This window comes from Delphinapterus leucas, chromosome 21 (assembly GCF_059928025.1).
Source record: "Delphinapterus leucas isolate spDelLeu-1000000601 "Yukka" chromosome 21, BTC_Dleu_Yukka2, whole genome shotgun sequence".
Classification (NCBI taxonomy): Eukaryota; Metazoa; Chordata; class Mammalia; order Artiodactyla; family Monodontidae; genus Delphinapterus; species Delphinapterus leucas.
In genome coordinates this window covers 3125515-3138190 of record NC_143149.1, presented here as the reverse complement: position 1 = coordinate 3138190, position 12676 = coordinate 3125515, and positions in this window count along the sequence as shown.

The window sequence follows — 12676 nt, the reverse complement described above, 5'->3', positions numbered from 1 at the left end:
CTAAAACGTCTTCTTTGTTCTGCTTACAGAAAAATGATATATATAATGTAGTAGATAAACAAATTTAGGACAATATTATTGTCTTTTCCTAAAGGTTTTCAAGTTTGCCTTTTTTAAATTATTTTAAAAATTTTTTCAAGTTTGTCTTCCTGCTTATGAGTCAAAACTGTTCTTTAAAATACACATCTTACCATGACATCTTACTTAAAATCCATAGGTATTTGGTGACTGAAACACTTATTTCTTATGACAAATTATACCAAAAAAAAGTGTTTAATTGCCAATTGCAAGAAGTTGAGAGTGGATACTGCTCCTCAGCATTACATATGAGAAGGTAATTACTATGCTGAAATATAATGAAACCCTAATTATGCCCACAATCAGCTACCAAAAATAAAATCGTCTTGCAGGATGGTGCAGGTACTTACTCTGCATTAAAGAAATACTTAAAAGTTTTACAGACTCTTTATCTATATAAAAAAATCATCTTTCCAGTTGTGACCACTATTCAGAGCAAGTCCAAGTGATATTTTTAGTAAAAGCCTCTTTCCCTCTCCCTCACCCCAAACTCCCTCTCTTTCTTTTATTAGTCAGAATAGGGAATGGGAAGAAAATCCTATATAGCCACAGAGGTACTACCAAGTATTAAAGGGAAACCTACATTATGAAAAACCAACTGTCTGAATTACTGAATCTGAGATAAAGTGTTTTCCAACTCTATGTGATAGATATGAGACACCCCTTTAGGTCTTACTTATTATATCATTTTAAAAGCTGAATTTTAAAGTTTGAAAATGTTCTCATCTGATCCTTGCCCTTTATCTGTCAACTCTTGAAATGCTGGAGGTGTTTTGCTTAAGGTTTCTAGATAAATAGCTGTGTCTGGAAAATAGAATCTATTAGCAACATTAGCTAATGAGGGTTTCCCCGGTGGCGCAGTGGTTAAGAATCTGCCTGCCAATGCAGGAGATGCGGGTTCAAGCCCTGGTCTGGGAAGATCCCACATGCCGCGGAGCAGCTAAGCCCGTGTGCCACAACTACTGAGCCTGCGCTCTAGAACCCGCGAGCCACAGCTACTGAGCCCACGCAACTAGTGCCCATGCTCCACAACAAGAGAGGCCACCACAATGAGAAGTCCACACATCACAATGAAGAGTAGCCCCCGCACACCGCACCTAGAGAAAGCCCACGCGCAGCAATGAAGACCCAACGCAGCCAAAATTAAATAAATAAATTTAAAAAAAATATTAGATAATGATGCTGTATAAGTAGTTAGGAAATATTACAAAAATTTCCACCAAAATACTGTTTACTTTCTTTAACAACTAAACTTTCAAGTATCACTTTTAAATGATGAATCTTTTGATATGCCATAAGATTTTACTACATTTAGGCATGCATAGTTTTCACTAAAAATTTAGTTAAAAAGGAACGGTTCAGAAGAAAGTGGCTTTTTTATTTCACTTGAAGTTAAGAATTGCATTTTTCTCTTGCAGCTTCTTTGCTGTACAATTTTTTTATGCTCTTGAACTTGTGGACAATACTTTCATAGATCTTGTAGCTCCAACAACTGTCAAAAATGTCATCCCAACAGAATGAAGAATGTCCTCAGTTAGTTTATAGAAGATTGTTGTATTTTTACATTCTTTGATGCCTTAAGAGTCTGCCTGAAAATGGACAACCGCCTCATAGGTAATTTGGTTGTGAATCCCATTTTCTGATTTCAGTGAATCAATGACTGTCTTATATATATTGTATAAAACATATTTTAGAAACTTTTACTCTGACCTACAAAATTAAATTCTTCCACTGTTCTCAAATCCCTAGAGAAAATAGAAATTGTGTGCCAAACAAATCCTGTTTGCTTTCAGAAGTGTCAAATATACATCTGTCTAGCTATTTACACACCTTTGTTTTATTCTGAGTTCCTCCACAGTGACAGCAAACACACACTGATGGGAGATACAGCACATTACTCTTGAAACTGCCAGAGAATTTGGTATAGGACTGTATTTTGTTTTGTGCTTTAAGGAAGAGAAAGAATTAAATTTACTACTATTTAAAGTAGAAATATACAACTCTGGCGTGATTGCACATCTGTTATCTGTAAAGGAAACCATAAATGTGCTGTTATTCCGGCCTTTAAATTGTTGCTGTAAACTTCCAAAAACATCGACCAAATTTACTTATCCCAGCTAGTTTAATTATATTGGCTTATTAAATAGGAAATGACAGAGGAGCAAAGTGACTTTTAAAAAAATATTATGTCTGATGTATTTTCATCCACAAGTGGACACTAGCCAACATTCAGAAAATGCATTTATTAACTACTTACCTACTGCCTTATGTTAATGAAATATAATGGTGTTCTCCTGTCATAATTACTCCTGTGTATTATGGTTTTAATTTTCTTTTTCTAAATGTGTTTATATTTAATTTTTTAGCTTCACCAAAATAAAAACATATATTCTGGGATCATGGCAAGTACTAAATGAGTTAAAATTCCTTTTTCTTCATGTGAGGGAACACAGACCCATGAGAGAACTTGCTCCAGGGAAGCCAGCACAAGCCTGGGAGCTAATTGCAAGGGCACTCCTTTTAGCTGAATAGCTCAGATTATTTTTTGTCCTACTTACTTCCTGTGTAAAAGTACTCAAGAGTACTTTCTAGAACTAGAAAACAAATAGGGGATTTTGGACTTAGTCAAACTCCACTGCAATTTTTTCACCTGGAAAACCACTGAGTTAATCATTAAAATAAAAGGATTTATGTTTACTTGTTTTTGTTTATATAAACTCCCACGAATCCCTAAAGATGTCTCTTTCCAGGACTCCACAAATAGAGAAATAGAGTCCTCTTTTCTTCTCATCCTCTCACTATCTTTCCCTGTTTTCTTACCTCTTTTTCTCATTTTCCCCCCTTATTTTTGGTTATTGAATTTTAAAATATTGATTTATCACCCACTACTTACATGGCAGAGTAATAGTGACATAGAGTAACAGTATAGAGCCACAGAGATGTAGTAACAGAGACATGACCATGTTTGGATCATCCAAAGCCTTTATATATTTGCTTTAAAATATTTGCTGGAGACACACAGTCCCCCTATCAGAATCTCATGATTTAAGGAAAATAATAAACTACAATAGTAATAATAACCCCCATCCATGTACTGTTTTGACATTTTAAATCAATCTCATGTGGAATCCAGACCAGCCCATATGCATATTAGCCTCTGCCTATATAATCCTTCCACTTCCACTTATTTCCTCCCTACATCCCCACTGTTTTGAACAGTATTTTGTGTCCAAATGCACAACTCTTTTTGTGCTTACAAAGCCCTCTCTTCAATAAATTAATCAGAATTCAAAGCATAAAACATAATGATAGAAGTCATACCCAAATGCAAACCTGAATTTGATATGTTCAAATGACAGTTGTCAGTTAAATAAATCCCAATTTCTTTTTAAAAGTTCATTTATTTATTCAGCAAATTGAGCAATTATTTGCCAGGCTCTGGGAACATAACAATTAACAAAATTGAGCAAACTCTCTCCTTCATGAAACATGCATTCTGATGAGTAGGGAGTGGGGGAAGACAAAAAATAAAATAAATAAGTAAAACATATGATGTTTTAGAAAAGTGCCCAAAATAAAAATAAACAAGTGAAGCAGGTCACAGTTGAGGATAGGAGATTTTAGATATGCTGATAAATAAGGACCCACTGAGGAAATGATACTCAAATACAGATCTGATAGAAGTGAGTGGACAGGCCATATGGGCATTTGGGAAAGGATCCAGGCAGAGAGAGTAGCAAGTTCAAAGGCCCTGAAACATAAGTGTGTTTTATGTGTCCCAAGATCTTCAAGGAGGTCAGGTAACTGGAGTTAGGAGGTGACAGGAAGTGAGATCAGAGATGACCAGAGGCCAACTTATACAAGGCCTTTTAAGCAATGTTCAAAGCTTTGACGTGTAATCTGAGTAAAGGTGGAAATTCATTTGAACGTTTTGAGTAGATGAGTGACATGATGTGAGTTTTGCTGAAATAAGAATCGTAGTAGGGCACAGAGACTAAGAGAACGGATTCTGGTACCCAGTAGCCTAGGGAACTATCTGACATTAATCACCTATGGGGTTTTGGTCAATTTGCTTAGCCTCACGGTGGCTCATCTTTCTCATGGGTATACTGGGGATGATAGTTGTATCTACTTCATAGAAGTATGATAATGATAAGTATTATTTAATTTTTGTAAAGCACAGGGTAAGGAGTATCAACTGTGTGTTACAAAAATAGTCAATATGTCTCCTGTGTTGAAAATGGACAGTGAAGGTCAAAGGATCAGGCCAAAACACCAGTTAGGAAGCTATTAAAATAAGCTCTTTTAGAGTTATCATGTGGGCTTTTGACTAGGGCAATAGAACCACAAGTGGTGAAAAGAAGTGATCAGTTTCTGCATATATTTTGATGGTAGAGCCAAAAGAATTCCTTTAGCTTAGATGTGAAGTGTGAAAGATAAATAAGAGGGAAGGTCGAATGACAGGTTTTAGGGCAAGCATTTGGAAATCGAAGTTGGCATATTTTAAAACGGGGAAGGCAATGAGGTGAAGGGGCATGTTTGGGATTGAGTAGGACAGAAATTTTTTAAGCTTATTTGAACTTTTCTGCAAGATTTTTTTCTCAAACTTTAGAAGTCTGAGATTCCTGTTAGACATTCAAGTGGAGGTGTCAAAGACTGGGTAGATATATGAGTCTGGAATTCAGGGAAGAGTTCAGAGCCAAGGTATAGACTTCGGACTTGCCAGCTTATCTAAAGCCAAGAGAATTGATGAAGTTACCGAGTGGCTGTAGAGAGAGAAACAGTCCAAGGACTAAATTCTGGGGCACTCCAGTATTTAGATGTCAGGGAGACAAAGAGGGTACCCAAAGGGAAAGGAAAAAGCAGAAGAATGTGAGGGCCTATATGTCAGGTGAGGAGAGTAATTCAATAGGAAGTTGTGATCAACTGTACATGTTGCTGATAGACCGAATGAGACTGGGCTGTGGGTTTAACAACAGACGCATCATTGTTAGACTTTGACGTGAGCAATTTCTACATAAATATGGGGATGAATTCCTAAAAGTAGTGATTTCCATAGTAAATGTAAAGAAAAGGGTAAGAAATCACGGATACTGGAAAGTCCTTTGAGGAATATTTATGTAAAGACAAAAAGAGAGACTTCCCTGGAGGTCCAGTGGTTAAGACTTCGCCTTCCAATGCAGGGGGTGAGGGTTCGATTCCTGGTCGAGGAGCTAAGATCCCACATGCCTTGTAGCCAAAAAAAAAAAATCATAAAACAGAAGCAATATGGTAACGAATTCAGTAAAGACTTTAAAAAAAGACAGAGACAAAAAGAAAAGGAATATTAGTTGAAGAGGGAAGTGAACTAAATAATATTTTATTCACATAAAAATAACATGATTTTATGCTATCAGAAAATATCCAATAGAGATTTTTTAATTGATGATGATGCATGGGAAAAGTGGAATAATTTCTGGAGTACAGTACTTCAACAGGTAAGAGTTGCTAAACTTATTTAATTAACTGGAAGGATGGTCAAGTGAAGCAAGGCTATCAAATTAATATAGCCATGTATATTGAGCTTTAACTTTACGATTATCTTTTAGGTAGAAATATTTTGAGGTATCTGCACATCTTGTTATTTCTTTTCTCTGGGAACAATTTCTCTCTTTAGATCAAGGATGAACTCCCTTCCCCCTGCCCAGACACAATATAGACTAGTAGGATTCTCTCCTACCATTTGGAATTGAAATTGAGGGATTGCAGTGAGTTTCTCTCTGTACCAAGTGTATCAGTCAGTGTGAGACAGGAAAATAGAAACCATGCAATGTTTTTTGAAAAGAGGGAATTTAATAGAACAGATTGATTATTCAGCTATTAAAAGAATAAAAGAGCAAAAAACAAAACCCTGAGGTAACTTAGATATTATCCACTGAATAAAACATACCACCTGTGGAGCTGAGCTAGCTTTTATATTACTAACCAGGAAGGAATCACCACCAGTAGGACTGAGTTAACCCTGAAGCCACCACCCACAGACCAAAGTGAAGAGATAATGTTACCAGAATCTAAGGGCTCAAAGAACCTCAGACCTCTGAGGAGGGCACCACATCTCTGATTCTCAAAAGAAGAAGGGAGCCTCTGGCTGGTACTAGCATCTATTCAGAGCATACCTGGTGATGAGGATGCTAACACATTCCAGGGATAGGTAGAGCCGTAGTTACCTTCTGTTATCAAAGTGAAAGGGACAGGACATGGCAATAGAAACCCCTTCTCCCAGCTGCCTGCCTTTCACTCTCTGTCCAATTTCTAGACAAAAACCTAGCGCCACCAGCAAGTGAGCCTGATGTCTCTAACACGCAGGCTCCAGCTCCAGTATCATAGAGAAGAGAAAGAGGGTGGGCTTGGCACTGAAGAACAACAAGTAAATAACCAGCACAGTATGTAACCTGAGGAGTTTGGGGGTAAACATCCTTCACACAGGATGTGGATGAAGAGAAGAGACAGATGTTGTCCTGCGGGGAATGAGAAGAAACGTGTTCTTTCCAAAGGGACACAGAGCAAATGCAAATGTATTTCTTCTTGGTTTTACATTTCCAAGTTCCAACCAGGGACACCCAGTTGAATTCCTGCTCTTGTATTTTATAAGGCATTTTATATCCTTAAAATTAAGTTTTTCCCCTTTACTTTATCTAGCTAAAACACTCAGCAAAATATCTGGCACATATTAAAACTCCAAGCAATATTTACCGAAGGAGAAATTGCATGCTGTTTTCTGAAAATTGCCATAAACTGTTCTGTTAAAATATTCTATATATCTGTGCTGTCCCCCGTGGTAGGCACTAGCTATGTGTGGCAGCTTAGCACAGAAATGTGACAATTTGGATGCCAAAATTTTACTTTTCTTTAATTGTAATTAATTTAAATTTAATTTTAAAATCTGACACTCGAAGTCAGTTGGAAATGTTTTAAGTATGTTTGGAACAACTGGAGATGTGCATCTACTATTTCAAATGTAAATTTTATGAGGTCTAAATAACATCAGGTATTTCTGATGAAAATGGAACATTCAAATAGAGATGTATGAAAAAGAGAATGTAAAATACCTCATTAAAACTTTTATATTGATTCCCTGGTGAAATCATACTATTTGGGATATATTAGGTTAAATAAAATATATTACTAAAATCAATTTTACCTACTTATTTTTATTTTTAATGTGGCTACTGAAAAGTTTAAGATTACATACATGGCTCACACTTCTATTGGGCAGGGCTGCTCTAGGCACTTGCTAGTCTAGTTCTGTTCTGTGGACTAATAGCATAGGCATCACCTTGATGCATAAGCTGAAGTCCTTCCCAGACAAACTGAATTTGAATCTGAATTTGCTTTTTAACAAGATCTCCAGGTGATTCATATGAATATCATAGTTTGAGAAGCACTGCTTGTAACTACTTTCATATTCATCACTTCCTTTAAAGATCAAACGTAGTCTGTACTGCCTGTCTCAAACATGGCTTGGTAATGAAAATAAAGGCTTCAAACTCATGAAAATGAGAGTTTGGTAAATAAGGAAATGATATCTGTTTAACATGGGAGTTGGTTGAATAACACAATTTTTCCCAGTCCCTTAACATTAACATTTTTGTCACATAGCTGCCCGTTTGTTACTGGTACAGCAGATTTAGCACCATGTATCCTAATAGTACTAAACTCAGCAAGCTGCATGGGGACCCAGTGCTACAGAATGCCATTTCACTCTGAATTTTCCCTTTGCCTCAGTGAAGCCCAGTGATTTGTCTTGGGAAACATTTACTGGAGAGTTCTCCCTGATCTTCGTAAATTTTCCTTTTTTTTCAGAATCAGTATCTTCAACCCTTCCTTATCCCCTCTTTCATCAAATTACTCTCATATTATTTCTAAAGTTAAATCATGTCATGATTGTTGACTTCATTTATTTATCAGAACGTTCCCTGCCATCTGAAGAGCACCAGCATTACTGTTCGCAATGCTGTCGTCTCTGTTCACTGTCTGATTACACAGGCTCTAACTTTATTTCACTTTGCCTTAAGCCTTGAACTGTTAGTAACTTTGTAGTATGTACCATTTTACAGAAATCTTATATGGGTGAGCAGATATACATGAACCCATTATTTTTTGTAAATTTTGATAACACTGAAAAACCTGAGAAATTCTTTTATTTCAATTGTTAAAGGATCAGTTCCAAAGAAGACTATAAAATATGAGAGATGATTGCTGGAGGAATTGTTTTATACTGAAATAGGTTTTCAACTGTTCTTAATTTACTATTTATATTGTGCTTAATTCCAAAAAGGAGCTGAGGCTAGTACAAGACACAAATTCAAAGGCCCATTAAAATAAGCGAGTAATAATTAAATGGGTAGAGGGAAAGAAAAAGGAGAAATACATTTGTGCTAAAAAGTCTTGACTAAGAAGAGCTATTATTTCTGAATGATAAGCATATCTGAGCTTACTAGCAAAGAGAGCAAAATAACCTAGACACACAATAAATAATACAATATTTTAAATATTTTGAAGATCTTATATGAAGGGCATGGAAAACCTCCCTGGGTATTTTATACAAAATCAGTCTTTCACAGATGTGAAAAGGTATTCTTCAAAAGCTTATTTCTTACATTAATTTTCATCAAAAGCTGAGTACTCATTATATCTGAGTTCTGTGATGCAGCTCTAAGAGGAACTGGTGAAAGCTTTGTTGATTAAAAAAGAAATTTAATACCTACTATATATCATGCAAGGAACTGAGGCAAGGGATGCAGTAATAGAGAAATCTCAAAGGGCCCTGGTACTCACAGAGCAGTGCAGGAAGGAAGACTCACATCAAACAAGCACCCAGAAAGTGAAATTTAAAATTTTCAGGATGCTATATAAGCGTATATCAAGACATTTTATCCTAGGCTGAAGGTCAGGGAAACCTGCTGGAGGAAATGACATTTAAGCTAAGGCTGAAAAACAGGGTTCTCCAGACTAAGGGGACAATTTGTGTAAAGACTCTAAAGCGAGGTACAAGTGCATGTGCTTGAGGGTGAAGAGTAAGGGTAACTGGTGTGGGAAAGGTTAAAGTGTTTGAATGGATAAGGCATTTTGGGTCTATGAAGATTTTACTCTTAATCATAGGGATACTAGGAGGGAATTAAAGAGTTTTTAAAGTCAGAGCTGGTCACAATTTTGGAAAAGATAATCTGCTAGAGCAGAAAGTAGATTATATGGAAGCTTTACTTGACAAAATATATCAGTTATGAGATTACTGAAATGGTTCAAATCAGAAATGATGGTGCCTGGACTCAGAGATGATGAGAACGAAGATTAATAAAGACAGATGGACTGAGGAGTGGGGAAAACGGAGAGATGCTGGTCAAAGGGTACAAACTTTCAGTTGTAAGATGAATAAATTCCACGGATCTAATGTACACCATGGTGACCGTACATAGTTAATAATACTGTATTACTGAAAGTTGCTAAGAGAGAGGATCTTAAATGTTCTCACCACAAAAAAGAAATAGTAATCATGTGATGTGATGGAAGTGTTAGCTAATGCTAAGGTGGTCATCATTTTGCAAAATACAAGTGTATCAAACCAACACACTGGACACCCCAAACTTACAGGATGTTATATGTCAATTATATCTCAACAAAGCTGGAAAAATAGTAAAAAAATACAAGTGAACAAATACAAAAATACAAAAAAATAATACAGATATGGAGAATAAAATGCAAAAGTTCAATAGAAAAAAAAAAAAGACAGATGGAGACAGAATGCACAGGACCTGGGTTTGTGAGCAAAATGGTTCAGAATCATCCACATTGAAAGTATACTTGTGGTTTTCTATTTGGGAAGCTAGATGGAAACGAGTTCTTAAAGTTGTCTGTAAGATACTGCTTTTTTTTTTTTTCTCCTTTTTGCATTTAATACTCCTGGACTCTAAGGCTGAGAGCCAGGAGTACTCAGTGTTGCCATTAGATACCTTTTATCTTGTCCAATAATTCTTATCTCTTCAAGGAGAGATAATTTTGGCCTATAGAAATAAAAATTATAGGGCCATTTTGCACACCGGATTAATGTTTTATGCTAAATGATAAACAACCACATTGACTATCCTTACTTTACGTTATAAAGCCAAGTTCGTACGTACATATGTATGTACATACAGAGAAAAATTACATTTGTTTTTGATATTTGAAGATTGACCTGGAAGGCACACAGATTTAGCAGAGATAAAAGGACATTCCAGACTTCAGCATACTCTACCTATAGGTAGAGTTAATCATCAAATTTTATCACTAAAAGCTGATCATGATCATAATCCTTTAAAAAGATTATTGTTTTTGTCCTGGAAATCTATCAGTCCCCATTCAATTAGCGATCCTAAAGATCTATTTTCTTTACTCGTGAAGTAATGGACATTAATACATCATGTAAATCTTTTCAGTTTATAAGAAACTCCTGCTTTCTAAGTTATCATTTTTCCCTGAGGAGCAAGACTTCAAGTTGAGACAAGTTCCCAGATGTATTTTATGTTCTTGTAATTATTTTAAAACACATGGCAATAAAAAAGGTATGCTTCTGCAGTGTATTTTCATGTATTCTTTTCATCTTACAGTTTCAAGTAGCACTATTTGAAGTCATGTGTTTCTTTTTCTCTAAATAAAATTATTATTCAATGAGGAGAATAAAAGTTTATAACAAAATATATACACAAATTTCATATTCTAAGCATGCTTAGTTTAACATTTTAATTATTTATAAAATGGTATTATGAATTTTAACTGCTGAATTTATTACTCATCTACCTGAAACTGCCAAATCAATTGTCCAATTTGCAAATGGAAAATTAACAAATTAACTTAATTCAGCTCTTACAGCACAAGTTTTATGATAGTGAACATAATGGTTGGCACATGTTACCTAGAGGAATTTTAATTGGCTCACAAAGGAATTTTTATATCTCTGCAAAGAGATTAATTTTAAGATATGACTCTTTACACCAAAAATTTATAAAAGACCCAAAGCATCATTGTGTTAGGAACCCAACACAGAACACTTTGAAACTTAAAAAATAATAATAATAGAAAAATGAGGTATTTGTAAGTCAGAGTCTCCATGTGTACATGAATTCGTCCCAGGTAGTTCAAAAGAGATGCTAGTGAAGGGATAGCTTACATATTGGGGCAAGGTCAAGGGAACAAATAAGGAATAGTGAGACATCCAGACCACACAGAGCAGGAAGCTATTATGACTATGTAGGCTTAAGGGACAAGAGAAGGAAATGGTGTTACTGAACCCAATGAAAACAGGAACAATAGAGGAGTGTATTGGGGTCAGAAAACAAAACCAGTAGGATATATATATATATATAAATATATATATATATACACACACACACACACACACACACACATTTAATATATCATATAATTATATAATGTGTTTAATATAATTAATTATATTAATATAATGCATATAATGTATATTATATGTTTAATACAATTCTATATATTTTAATATAATTATATATGTATATGTATGTATATATGATTTATTTTAAGGAGTCAGTCCATGTGATTGCGGATGGCTGGTGAGCCCAAAATCTAATGGGGTATTTTGGCAGGCTAGAAACTCAGGAGAGAGGTGTAGTTCATATCCAAAGGCTTTCTGCTGGCAGAATTGCCTCTTGCGTGTGGGAGGTTAGCTTTTTGTTCTATCCAGGCCTTCAACTAATTGGATGAATCTCACCCGCATTATGGAGGGTAATCTACTTTAAAGTTCACCAAGTTAAATGTAAATCTCATCCAAAGACACCTCACAGAAACAGCTAGAATAATGTGTGACCAAATATCTGGGCACCATGGTCCAGCCAAATTGATACATGAAATTAACCATCACACGTAGGGACTTCCCTTCAGCCACTATAGTCTTGCATGTTCCCAGCGCCGGCCAGAACCATAACAGTTCAGTGAGAAAGTAAGGGAGAAATGGCCTGGCCTCAGTTACCATTGGATTTTCAGGGTCAAAAACCAGAGTAATTGGCCCCAGGTCTGCTGCAGATTTCTCCCCTTCCCCTGGATTCTACGCAGAACTGTCAGCCTTCCAAGTACCTAGCAGATGGGTTAGTTTGGCACACTCAAAACACCCACCAAAAAGGTCTTGTTCATTGTGACGGGCAGTGTGAGGTGCAACCCTTTGCCTGTAACTTCAGAGTCGATAACGTATTAGGATATAGAATGCTAGTTCTCTAGAAACAATATGGCAGGCACCTGGTTATTTTTAATGGAATTTTTCTCCACTCTCTACACACAAACATTTTAATTAACTATTTAGGGTGCTTTATATGCCCTACTCACTAGATCCCATCAGCATGGGATCTTGACATAGTCCAGAGCAAAGGCAATGAAGCTATATCCATTTCCCTGCCAGGCTACAGTGAATGGCTTCTTTTTGTTCTTACAAACTGGAATTTAGAAAGACGCATGTGCCTACTTAAGAGTTGCATACCAGGGACCAGAGGCTGTGTTGCTTTCTTTCTATTCCATTACATCTGAAATGGCAGCCACTTTTGGTATTATCACTCCACTC